A 13,045-nucleotide genomic window follows, 5' to 3' on the forward strand; every position below is an offset into this window, starting at 1 on the left:
CATGTGCCGCAGTGTGCAGTGATGGCTTCCTGGTGGGTTGGATCTGAACACACCCAAGCCCATCTCTACTCCTTATAGCTTATGAATTGTAGCTCATTGGACAGAGGACTACATGGGCAGGCAGAGACTGTTTGTGTGCGTTGTTTCTGAGTGTGCTTTAAAATGCAAAGGCCAGCAATAAGTGTTCTCTTCTCTTTCGCATTGAGCTCCAGCTAAGATACAGAACACTGAGGACGGAGTTATGTAATGTATCGTTTATGCTCTTTTGTTTTATATGCTCTGTATTAGTCTTTTAGTTTTAGTGTTCTACTTTCTTTGTAAATAAATATGACCTTTGCTTCTTTGGGCCGGTTCACACTGCAGGCGAGGCGAGGCGACTCCGACTTGCCTCGCCGCGACCTGCCGCGACCTCAGCGGCAACTTGCAGATGACTTCTGTATAGAAGTCAATGCAAGTCGCCCCGAGGTCGCCCAAAAGTAGTACAGGAACCTTTTTTCTGAGTCGGAGCGACTCGAGTCGCTCCTCTCAGAACGGTTCCATTGTACAGAACGGGGGCGACTTGCGAGAGCGAGGCGATGCGAGTCGTGTCGCCTCGCATCGCCCGCTGTGTGAACCGGCTCTTTGAGCATTGTGTTTATTTTTATAGCAAATATTTCTATTATATTATCACCACTAATATTATCAGAGCTTTGATAGACTAGCTAACTATAGGAACAGATAAGACAGTACATGGTTATAATTTAAGTAAACCCCCTATTTATTTCACCCAAGTCACTCTTGTCTCAACCCCCCTACCCACCTCTGAGCACTGTTGCTTGTCCCACCCCCCAGTACCGCCCCTTTTACAGAATACATGACTGCTATCATTTTGTAGTGCTAAGTAATTTGTATGGAATTTAAGATCGATCCTCTGCAGCCAGAAATAATAGACCCCCTCACAACAATAGACCCCCCCCCCAACAACAATAGATTTTCTTACTGTAGCACCCTGAAATGTAGGCAGGGATGCTCCTAAATTTACCTGCCAGGTATAGTTGCCTTAGCCAATTGTTAGAGATCAATAGATCGAATTGCTGCACGTCTCTCCTCTGGTGCTGGGTTTCCAGGTACCTGGTGAAATTAGATATGACAATGGCAATGCAGGGACAGATTAGGAGTATATGGGGTGTCTCAGCCAATGGGCAGGTGTTTTCCTGGGCCTCTTAGCCTGCTGGGAGAACCTAAATATTTGGGTGGAGTCAGGTGATCAGTGTTCTGTGCCACCTGGACTGCTGTCTGGGTGGATGTGTTTTGGCTGCCCGGGCTGCTAGGCCAAAGTTTGGGCCTTGTCTGGGCTGGCCTTAGCATTTCCTTCTCTGAGCTGGCTGCTGAACTGTCGGTTAATTGCCAGGTCCTATCTCTCAACAGTGACTCACCTGTTGATGCTATCCTGCTAGTCAGTCCTGCTTACTTAAGCCCAGATCTTCTCTGCATTAGCCTGGTCAACATTACAGAGGGTGCCTGTTAAAGACTTGCTTGGCTGATGTCCCTTCTGGTTCCAGATCCTGCTTGCAGTTCCACTATGCCGATTCCTGACTTCCTGGCTTGTCTGACTGTCCGTTCTGGTTACCAAACTTTGGCTTTGTTTTGACTACGTTTGTTCCACTGGAATCTCCCACTGTGGCTGCTCTGGTAAAACCTGTGTTGCAGGCCGTCCCTGCTGCTGCTCCAGTCTCTGTGCAGGCACCTGCCTCGATTATCATCTCTGTAAGAGGTATGTCTGGTTTCGCTCCACTTCCCCAGTGATTTGGGGGTGATCCATTTCAATGCAGAGGGTTTCTCAAACAGGTTGAGATATAATTTGAGATGCTGCCCCAGGAGTTTTCCGCGGACAGAAGCAAAGTAGCTTTCATGATATCTTTGCTTTCTGAGAGAGCCTTGGCATGGGCAAACCCTCTATGGGAGACGCAAAAACCCGTTGTCCTGGTTTACCCAGAGTTTGTGGCTTCCTTTAAAGGGGTATTTGATGTCCCTGCATGCTCCACTTCTGCTGTCAAAAGCCTCATGTCCATCAAACAGGGTATGAAAATTGTTGCTGATTACGCCTTTGACTTCCGTACTCTGGCAGCAGAGATTGCGTGGAACAATGAGACCCTCGTGGCTGCTTTTTCTCATGGTCTCTTGGATAACAACAAAGATGAAATAGCGGCCTGAGACATACCCACTGAGCTGGAGAGCTTGATCTCGTTTACCATTCTTATTGACTCCAGACTCCGAGAGAGACCTTCCTTTAAGGAGTGCTTGCGGAAGCCTCCTGTACTTTTATCTCTGAGCTTTGCAGTTCAACCCTTGCCTCCCTCACCTCCCATGCTTCCTGGTATCGAGTCGTTTAGTGAAGGTGAACCCATGCACTTGGGCTTCACACATCTCTCTGTGGATGAGAGAGTCCTTAGGAGGAGGGAGAGATTGCACCTTTATTGTGGCCAGGCAGGTCACTTTTTGAAGTCTTGTCCTACCCATCCAGGGAACGCCCAAAGCTTGAGGTCCTGTCACGGACAGACCTTAGGTGGCGTTGTTTCATCCCCAGATACAGAAGGATAAGCCTCTGGTTCCGGTTACACTTTCTTGGGCTGAGTCATCCGTTGAGATACAGGCTCTAATTGACTCTGGGGATGCAGGCCTGTTCGTTAATGCTGCCTTTGTATTGAATCCCTTGATTCCGCTGCAGCTGCTTGCCATTGAGGCTCTTGACGGGAGACCTGTACAGCCTGCCCATGTGACTCATGAGACTGCTACATGGTCCATGGCCGTAGGGGCTCCTTACCATGAGATAATCCAATTCCAAGTTATTTCCTTACTTAAATTGCCGCTGGTTATTGGCTATCCTTGGTTACAGAGGCACAACCCCTCTTTCGAATGGCTTTGTGCTGAGGTTCTCTCCTGGTCACCACAATGCAGTAAGACATGCTTTCAGAAGGTGGATAAGGTCCTGCGCACCTCTTTACTCTTCTCCCTGCCGGAGGAGTACAGCGATTTTAGCAAAGTCTTTGACAATGATCAAGCTGGTAGTTTGCCTCCACACCAGTCTTATGATTGCACAATTGACCTTCAAACTGGTACCATACCCCCTCGTGGCCAGGTTTACCCTTTGTCGGTCTCAGGGGATAAGGCCATGGAGGAGTATGTTGCAGATACACTTTCTTGAGGTTTCAAATCCTTGTCTCCTGCAGGTGCTGGTTTCTTCTCGAAGAATAAGAGTGGTGAACTGAGACCTTGTATTGAATATAGGGTCTCAATTGTTTCACGATTAAGAATGCTTATCCGATTCTGTTGATTACAGAGTTATTTGACCGCCTCAAGGGAGCAACGGTTTTCATAAAGCTTGATTTGAGAGGGGCCTACAAGAAGGTGATGAATGGAAGACTGCATTTAATGCCAGAACAGGCCATTATGAGTACCTCGTAAAGCCATTCTGCCTTTGTAACTCTCCGGCAGTTTTGCAGGAATTTTTTTCTCAATGTCCTCTGAGATTTGTGGCAGCTATGTGTGGTGGTTTATCTAAATGATATCCTCATATTTTCCAAGTTCCTACAGAGCCACCACACAGATGTCTGTCGTGTGCTTCACAAACTAAGAGAGAACAATCTCTATTGTTTATTGGAGAAGTGCAAGTTCCATCATGAACAGGTTAAATTCCTGGGTTATGTCATTTCCACTGCTGGCTTTTCGATGGGCCCAGAGAAAGCTTCAGCAGTCCTACAGTGGCCCCAACCCATGGGGTTATGTCCTCTGCAACGTTTTCTTGGCTTTGCCAATTATTATCAGATGTTTATTTGTAACATTAAGGCCTTTGAGAGTCTGAAGGCTGCCTTTGTTTCTGCTCCTGTGTTGGCACATCCTGAGCCTACGTTACCCTTTATCCTTGAGGTTGATGCTTTTGAGACTGAAGTTGGTGCCCTTCTGTCTCAACGTTCTACCTCTGAGAGGGCTATGCATCCTTGTGGCTACTTTTCTAAGAAATTGTCACCTGTGGAATGCAATTATGATATTGGGGACTGAGAGCTGTTGGCGATCCTTTTAGCCCTGAAAGAATGGAGACATTGCCTCGAAGGTACCACTGTGCTGGTTCTCATCCTTACTGACCATAATATTCTCACATTTTTGTCTGAATCTCTCCCAGAAGGGCGCGATGGGCTCTTTTCTTGTCAAGTTTTAATTACATTGTCTCATTCTTACCAGGTACTAAGAATGAAAGGGCTGACACCTTGTCGCAACAATTTTCCTCCACTTCCAAGATGGAGTTGGTTCTGGTTCTTGTGATTACACCTGATCATATCCTGGCTACGGTTTGCACCAGTCTGTCAGACTTTCACGTACGTGGCTGATGAGCCCAATGGAGCAGAGGAAGATCTCCCTTACGTGTCTGACTTGCAGGCCCCTGGTAGAGACAGAAGGCACGGGAGCGCAGAGTGGTATGAGAGCTTGGCAGGTCAGTTGAAAGGTGGCTCTAGATCCCAGATACAGTGGAGATGGTGACCAACTTGAACAGCAACTGGTAGGTAGATGCACGGGCAGATGATGCTGAGTAGGAGCAGGACAAACAAGTCGGGTCACAAGCAGGGTCGGCAGCAGGCGGGCAATGAGGTACCAGAAGAGCAGATGGGTCCAAAGGCAGGCCGAGGTCAGGTGCAGGCAGAAGACAAGGAGAATCCAAAGTCATCAGGAGATCAAACGTACAAGACAGGTAAACAGGAACAAGGGTCATAGGGAGCTGCAGATCAGACAGCACTGATCCAAGGTGCACCTCAAGTTTAAATAGACTGATTGGCGCCATTTCTCAACAATTCTGGTGACCTAGTCTTAAGAAGTTGCCCACATCTAAGGAACTGGCTTCCATTTTTGCTCAGGAGATCTTTCGCTTAATGGACTATCCAAGGTGATCCTCTCGGACAAGGTTAGTCAGTTTGCGTCCCGATTCTGGAGAGCCTTTTGTGCACAGTTGGGAATTTAGTTGGGACTGTTGCTTGTAGTCCAACCAGAAGTGACGGTTCTGCTGGCCAGAGAACCTGTCATGGTCGGTGGTAGAGGGGAAGCTGTCGCCCCTAAGGGACCAACAACCTTATTACCAGGGACCACAGTGAGTTGCTGAAGCAAGTACCGGAGCAGTATTCTCACCAACCGGGGACAGTGAAGATTCAGGAAACTTTAGCAGGTGCCAAGCCAGGGACCCAACCAGTGGGGTGACGCTCGAGGAATATCTGGAGTGGCAAGCCAGGGACCGAGCAGGGGAGCGAGGGTGACGCTTGAGGAAGATTCTAAGTAGGATGATTGGAAGAGCTCACAGGGTCCAGTGGCACTGAATCAGCAAGTCTAGTGAGAGAGACTGATTGCTCAGTGGGCTAAGAATCTACAAGAAGTTATGGTAGGAGGAGTAAAGGAGCTCCTTACAACTTGTGTTAGCAGGGCCGCTGATAGAAATCATGGGGCCCCATACAGCCTACCTGATGGGGCCCCCTTCAGCTCCACCCTGGCCTGCCCCTGGTCCCTCCTTCAGCCCCACCCCTGGCCCCACTCATTGCCCCTCCCAGACCCCGCCTTGAAACAATTGGCGGGGTATGTATTGCAGAGTATTGGCGGGGTATGTATTGCAGAGTATTGGTGGGGTGAGTATTGGCAGGGTAAGTATTGCAGAGTATTGGCAGGGTATTGGCAGGGTAAGTATTGCAGAGTATTGGCAGGGTATGTATTGCAGAGTATTGGCAGGGTATGTATTGCAGAGTATTGGCAGGGTATTGGCAGGGTATGTATTGCAGAGTATTGGGTATTGGCAGGGTATTGGCAGGGTATGTATTGCAGAGTATTGGCAGGGTATTGACAGGGTATGTTTTGCAGAGTATTGGGTATTGGCAGGGTATGTATTGCAGATGTTGAACTTCAAGCCCCCCCCTGCCCCCCCCCAAGCAAGCATACACCTCACCTGTAATTGTCCACAAGATCTCGACTCGATCGCCCGATCCCTGCTCTCTCTGCTCGCCTGAGTCGCCTCTCACTCTGCTACTAAGTTCTTGTCACGCGGAGAGAGAGAGAGAGGATTGGGAATATCACTCCGCAACACCATAACATTATATTCTGGCCGGGACTTGTGCGGTGTGCGGGGTGTTTTGGGCACTGATCGGTGGAGGAGGAACTTTTTTTTTTTTTATACATAAAATTTTGCAGTTCAGGTTGCCCGGGCCCCCCTGCTGGTCAGGCCCGATACAGCAGGGCCAGTTGTACTGTGTGTTAGTAACTATTATAAGACCATTGCCATAGGAGACAATTAACATCGCAGCTACCTAAGGGTGTTCTGGCCCTAAACCTTCGCTCCCCAGTTCTGTTCAAAAGAAAATAAATCTCTTTGCATTCAAGAAGTGTCTGGCGCCCATGAATCTATCTTGCACTACACCCACCATGCTTTGTAACCCACTTTATATAGAAAGATGTCAGCTGTCCCTGGCTCTGGAGGTTCTCATTAGACTAAAGGGGGCCTGGGATGTTGCTACATTTCTACCAATAATATGAAGGTGCATACTACAATATTCCCACTGAAAAAAGCCTTGTTATCTATACCGCATAGGGGAGCAAAGGATAAGTGCGTATATGCTGCATAGACAAATAACAGGTTTGTCTATGTTCTTTTAATGGCGCTCAATTTGTATATGGTCACTGTAATGGGTATTTGTTGAAACAGAATATTATTTGCAGTAATGTTCTGAGAAGTGATAGCAAAGCCTCTCACAATTGATGCTCCCACAACCTGTCCTTGCTGCACTGCCATGGTAACAGTCACACTGTATAGATTTCCAGAGGACCAGAGTAAATGTGATATTTACAAAATTCTCTAAAGTCTTCATTATTGGAAGAAGTACAGTGTCACTGCCTTTCCTATCTCCCTCCTCCACCTAACAACTTACAGGGAATGTATTTATATTATTCCTAGCTTAAATACATAAAAGAAAGCACTATCCATAAGCTAATCACTCTATGCTATATACAAAAAAAAAAGCAAAAACTTTTTTTTTTTTTTTTTTTTGCAGTGGCAGGCTGGAACTTTGGGACCTATCAAAGAAAGTTGGGTCTGGAGCCAACTCCCTCAACCTGTCAAATTGTTCAGCATAACACAACTACAATCTGTATCCAGCGACATTGCCTTTATATCTGATAATACAACTTAAAGAAAAAAAATTTGCTTTGCATTTAGAATATATATTAATGAAAATATATTCAGACAAAATATTCAGTTCGATTTATATATATTTGTGCTCAGAAAATGTTCTACTTCCCCAACCTAAGCACTGCAAGTGTGATCTCTATAACTGATCTAGTTGTGGCAAGAAAGCTCTAGTTTATGCCGCGTACACACGAGCTGACTTCTCGTCGGACTGAACTCTGAAGGACACACAATCACACCAGTCTGATTGTTTAGAATGCAATGACGTACAACGGGACTAGAAAAAGGAAGTTCAATAGCCAGTAGCCAATAGCTGCCCTTGCGTCATTTTTAGTCTGTCGGAACAGCATACAGACAAGCTGTTTTCTCGATAGGAACTGGTTCCGGCGGAAAGATTTGAGACATGTTCTATTTCTAGTTCTATCAGAATTTTAGAAAGAAAAAGTCAGATGAAGCCCACACACGATCAGAATGTCTGACAGAATGATTCCGCCTGACCCTTTCTGCCGGAAAGTCCGGTCTTGTGTACAGGGCATTACAGTATTGGCAGTGTAGGCGTCACGTACCGGTTGGAGGCCCTTGTGGCTAAGTGCAGAGCACCCCTGGAGGTGATACATGAAGTACTGTGCCCAAAGAAGCACGGTGTACCAGATGCAGTCTACCAGATGTAGTCTGAAGAGCTGTTTAGCAGAAGAAGGTAGCTGTAACAGGCAGGATGCACTGTAGGGCAGGTGTGCTGATGTACTTGGGAGAAGGACAAACCAAGAGTAGTACTGGGAGCCAGGCCAGAAGTCATACACGATGGATCAGTCAGGCAGCATAACTAGAACAAGCCGGGGTCATACACAGTAAGCAGGAAGTAGCAGAGTCAGAGTGTCAATCCAAGGTCAACATAGTGGAGAAAGCAGGAGCAAAATCAGAGGTACAAGCCATGGGTCAAACCAGGAGATCAGGAAACAGGTCAAGACAAGCCGGGTCATTAACCGGAGGTCTAATGATCACAAAACACAGAAGCACAGGGAAGCTGATGATAATCCAGCAATTTAGAAGTCTCAGCAGCAGGTTTATATAGGCCAGTGGGCGCCAGCATCTGTCACGCCATGTGTGCGTCATTGTGCATGCACGCATGCTGGTTTGCGCCATCTCACATCTGTGTGCACCATTGCACGCGGAAGTCTGCCAGATGCGGCCATGATGAGTGCTGGTAACTATAGTCAAAACATAATGCAGGGATCGGAAGCCAAAACGGGTAGTCAGACAAGCCAGTGATCAGGAAATAAGAGATTAGCGTAGTCAGAGGCAGAGGAACAGGGTCTGTAATAAGAAGGGACATCAGCCAGGCAAAGTCTTCCACAGGAAAACAGCAGAGAACTCCAGATATGTTGACCAGGCAAAGGCAGGAAAGGAATGAACAAGGCAGTTTAAATAGCCAGAAGGGGCTGGCTGTAGGTGAGACTGACGAGCAGATGATGATAACCAGGTGAGCCACAGAGGAAACAATGAGTGCTGACATTTATCCAACAGCTGAGCAGCCTGAGTACAGAGAAGAGAGCTGCTAAGAGCCCAGCCCTGACAGTAACATTGCCAGTTCTTTGGACATTTCCCTGACAGTAGGCAGTCAGTGACTCAATCCAAATGACATCTTGCAGATCATAGAAAGCTTTAATTATACATTTGTGCTGATCTTCACAGATGAACATCAGATAATTAAAAATTCACATCATATCTAGCTCCAGCACATTCTCTGTATATAAACTAAAGACACACTCAAGGAAGGGTGGGACTGACTTTACAGAACATCTCCTAGATGAGATTGAGTGACGAAGGGACAAAATTATTTGAAAACAAACAAAAATCAAAGAAAACAACATAATTGGGAACAAGTTTCAAGATGTATCTAACAGTAAAGAAACAGTTGATTGGAAAACTGCATACATAACACAGCAGTTGGCCAGGCATGTACTGCTAAATATGATGAGAATGATGATAATGGTACAGTACTGAAACAATTGAATTACCCATGCCTCACAATGTTGAAATTAAACCTGCATACTAAAGCAACCTTTCTAGTAAGTGTGAAGGACAATTAACATGTTTTTTAATGCTATCATCAGCCAATTGTTGCTCAGTATGATGAGGATTAAGGATGAGCCGAACACCCCCCGGTTCAGTTCGCACCAGAACCTGCGAACAGACCTAAACTTCGTGTGAACTTTAGAACCCTATTAAAGTCTATGGGACTCGAACGTTCAAACTTTAATGTGCTAATTTTAAAGGCTAATATGCAAGTTATTGTCCTAAAAAGTGTTTGGGGACCTGGGTCCTGCCCCAGGGGACATGTATCAATGCAAATAAAAGTTTTAAAAACTGCCCTTTGTTTGGGAGCAGTGATTTTAATAATGCTTAAAGTGAAACAATAAAAGTGTAATATTCCTTTAAATTTCGTACCTGGGGTGTGTCTATAGTATGTCTGTAAAGGGGCGCATGTTTCCCGTGCTTAGAACTGTCCCTGCACAAAGTGTCATTTCTGCAGGAAAAAAAGTTATTTAAAATCAGTCGCGGCTATAATGAATTGTCGGCTCTCCGTAATACAGAGAACAGTCATTGAAAATCATTGATGAAAAAAAAAAGTGTGGGGTTCCCCCAAATTAAATTACCAGGCCCTTCAGGTATGGTATGGATATTAAGGGGTCATATAAAAAAATGACGTGGAAACCAATCGCAAGCAGCAGGAAGCCAACCGCCAGCAGCAGGAAGCCAACCGCCAGGTCGCAGAGGCCACTACAGCGCAGCAGGAGCCAAAAAGCCAGGCCATCGCCACCCAGCAGAAAATAATCCCTCAGTTCACTGCAGCTCAGAAGTTAACCAACTGCCAGTTTGCAGAGGCCCTGGTGGAGTTAAAGAAAGTGTCCCCAGGTCCTTTGTCGGTGGAACAGAAAATAAATCCTTGCCATCCAGAACAGAAGAATTTATTTTGGGCTGTTCTTTGGTGATAGGTTATGCTAGTAGCAAGAAATATACAGCAAAAATATATGTTTGAAAATACAAAAAAAAAATAAAAAAAATTGGGAGATGTGCATTACCATTTACAACAAAAAAAGCCCAATCTTCCTGAAAAAAACAAGGTAAAATGAACCTGGATGCACAAAATAGTTGTGATGATATGTATTGTTTTGCTACAAAGTTTCAAAATTGTGTTCAGGCATTAGCAATTGTTTTATCCTAAGCCTAGGTCCACATTAGATGCGGTTGAATTCACATCCAACTCGCTGCGGATTTGTCACCGCATCTAAATCACAACCCATCCATGCGAACCAATTGTGGAGTGCGTGTTAATTTAACGACAACCGCAATCAGTTTGCAAAACGCAGCACGATCTGATTCTGGCGCAGACAAAAAAGGGTCCTGCAACAGTTTGGTGCGAAATTGGTGCAATTTGATCCATACAAATCCATGGCTGAAATTGCACCCCAGGGACACCGCATGTAATTCGCACAGGAATGTGCTGTGATTCCTTTGTGAATTACATGCGGTGTCTGCACCGCAGAAGTGTGAACCCTGGCTCATGAATGAAGGGGTTTGTTTTTTCATAACTCCCTCCCAGGAGCCAGCCCTCTGCTTTGGGGCTGGAGGCTCTTGAGAAGAATACTGCCGCAAGGTGTTCTGTTGTTTTAAGGAAGTTTAGTGATGGTGTATCACTGAATTTAAAATGAGATATGTAATACAAATGGAAAAATGTTATCAAAATTGTAATAAGGATGTTTATGAGGGGCAGATATAACTTTAGCTTTAAGTATAATCTGTAGTCCAGCCAATACACTATTACTGTTTTCGTACAGAAGTTAGTAATGTGATTGTTCAGCCAAGAATAATTATGTGTTTGACAATTCCTCAGCATCATATTTAAAATCTAAACTATAGGAAGCAAGCCCTCCTTTTGTCTCATTGTACAGTATGTTCTTTTATTGTTTAATTGTGTGCTCCATATATCCTCTTTACAGCGTACAATGTCTCTGTCTACACGACGAAGGAAAATCATTTCTGCAGCCTTTCTGAATGATGGATATGACAAAAAACAAGGATTTTTTATATTCCAAACTAAACTCAGAACAGTACATAGAATTACAGTATATATGTTCACAAGTATGAGGTCTAATTTGCGTACTTTTCGAAAAAAAAAATTACATTTAGGTTCTTTGTGTCTGTCAAAACTAAACTTTTTAGGTTGGTAAAGTATTTCCCAACCTTTTTTTTAAAAAATGGGCCCTCCTGAAAGGTATTTAAAGTCTTGAGGCTTGGTTCACATTACTGTTAGGGAACACGCACAAATTTGCACACGTTCCCAACACACAGCCAAATGTGCTGCTCTTTAGCAGATGGGCAGAGGTATCATTAATTCTTAATGGTACCCCCAGGCATTGGCAAATGCAATGCGTTAAAAAAGCATCGGGGACTTCTTTTCCTTTTTCTGCGGGGAGGAAAGCCTATTGAAATGAATGGGCTGTTCTACACACAGCATGTAGCTGCACAGATATGAACCAAAGACACGTTCACACATGAGGTTGGGGGCGGTAAAACCATGCAGTGGATCTGCAGTTTTAACCACCCCCAACTGCTCCCCCTTTAGCTGCAATGGCAACAGCCAGGGACGTAAGCATGAATTGCTTTTCAGAGGAGCAGGAGCCATTGCCGCTAATACGAACAAGCCCTAAAAAGGCATATATATTAAGCATCCTCTAGTGTGCTAAAAGTGATAGTGTTTTTTTTTTTTTTTTTGGTAGAGTAGGTAAATTTCCAGGCTTGGCTGAGCCAAGCCTGGGTGTGTTTTGATCTGGGTTGAGAGTGATTAAGGCAGAGCTGAGTGATCCTCAGGCAGCATCACCAAGACCTCCCACTTCTTTTCAGAATGTTCTGGTGTCTTCAGGAAAGTAAGGAGAGGTGGAGCTGCCTGAGGTATTCTGAGGAGCCCTGACCAGGGCCCAACTTGGATTGTAAGGGGGCATGCCACCTTAAATACCCAGGGTCAGCCCAGCTTGGGAGGAGTTGTTCAAGAGGAAGCTAGAGATAGAGTGCTAGGGTGTTGTGGCCTTTGAGGGTGCTCCCCAGTCTAGGGCAGGATTGACCTTGGGCCTGGGCTCGGGTGCGAACAGGACCTTCTAAGAACACGTGGAGGTGTCCTGGACAGGAGGCACAGGAGGAGCAAAGAGGACAGCAGGAGAGACCACTGCTGGGCAAGTCTTCAGGGAGGAACAACAGGTCACAGCCAAGAAGGCTGGTGAGTGACACACAGTCAGGAGAGGACTGGGGAAGCACACCTGAGAGGACTGGGAGATTTCAGTCTGGAATGTGTGCAGAGCCAGAGGAGTGGACTGTGGTGGCACAAGCTGTGGAGAGAGGCATCTGCAGTCTGGAAGGCTGGTAGGGACTGAAGATGTGGTACTGGGCTCAGTAGCCACGTGGACAGCTAGTACCAGGACTACCCAGGGCTTTTTTTCAGCTGGAACTTGGTGGAACTCAATTCCACCACCTCTGGCTCAGGCCCTCTGCTCCCTGCTCACCACTATCATTTGAAAACACAGAAGTCCGGCTTCTGTGTTTACAAGTGACAGCTTGACTCTCAATGGCTCCCGTAGATCCGACGGAGAACAAGATCGGCATAAGGTAGATGCAGGTGCCGGGATGGAATGAGGATGCCGACACCCCCCAATGGATGATCTCCCTGCAAGTGAGGGAGGTGGAGCCACCTACAGCGTGTGGGGAGGTACTAGAGCCAGATGCATTTTTTTAACTTAATACAGCAATAAAAGTAAAGTAGAAGATGGTGGCGTTTTTAAGGGAGGGGGAGAATATGTGGGC

This window comes from Lithobates pipiens, unplaced genomic scaffold (assembly GCF_037356315.1).
Source record: "Lithobates pipiens isolate NorthernLeopardFrog02 unplaced genomic scaffold, aLitPip1_a1.2 Scaffold_22, whole genome shotgun sequence".
Classification (NCBI taxonomy): domain Eukaryota; kingdom Metazoa; phylum Chordata; class Amphibia; order Anura; family Ranidae; genus Lithobates; species Lithobates pipiens.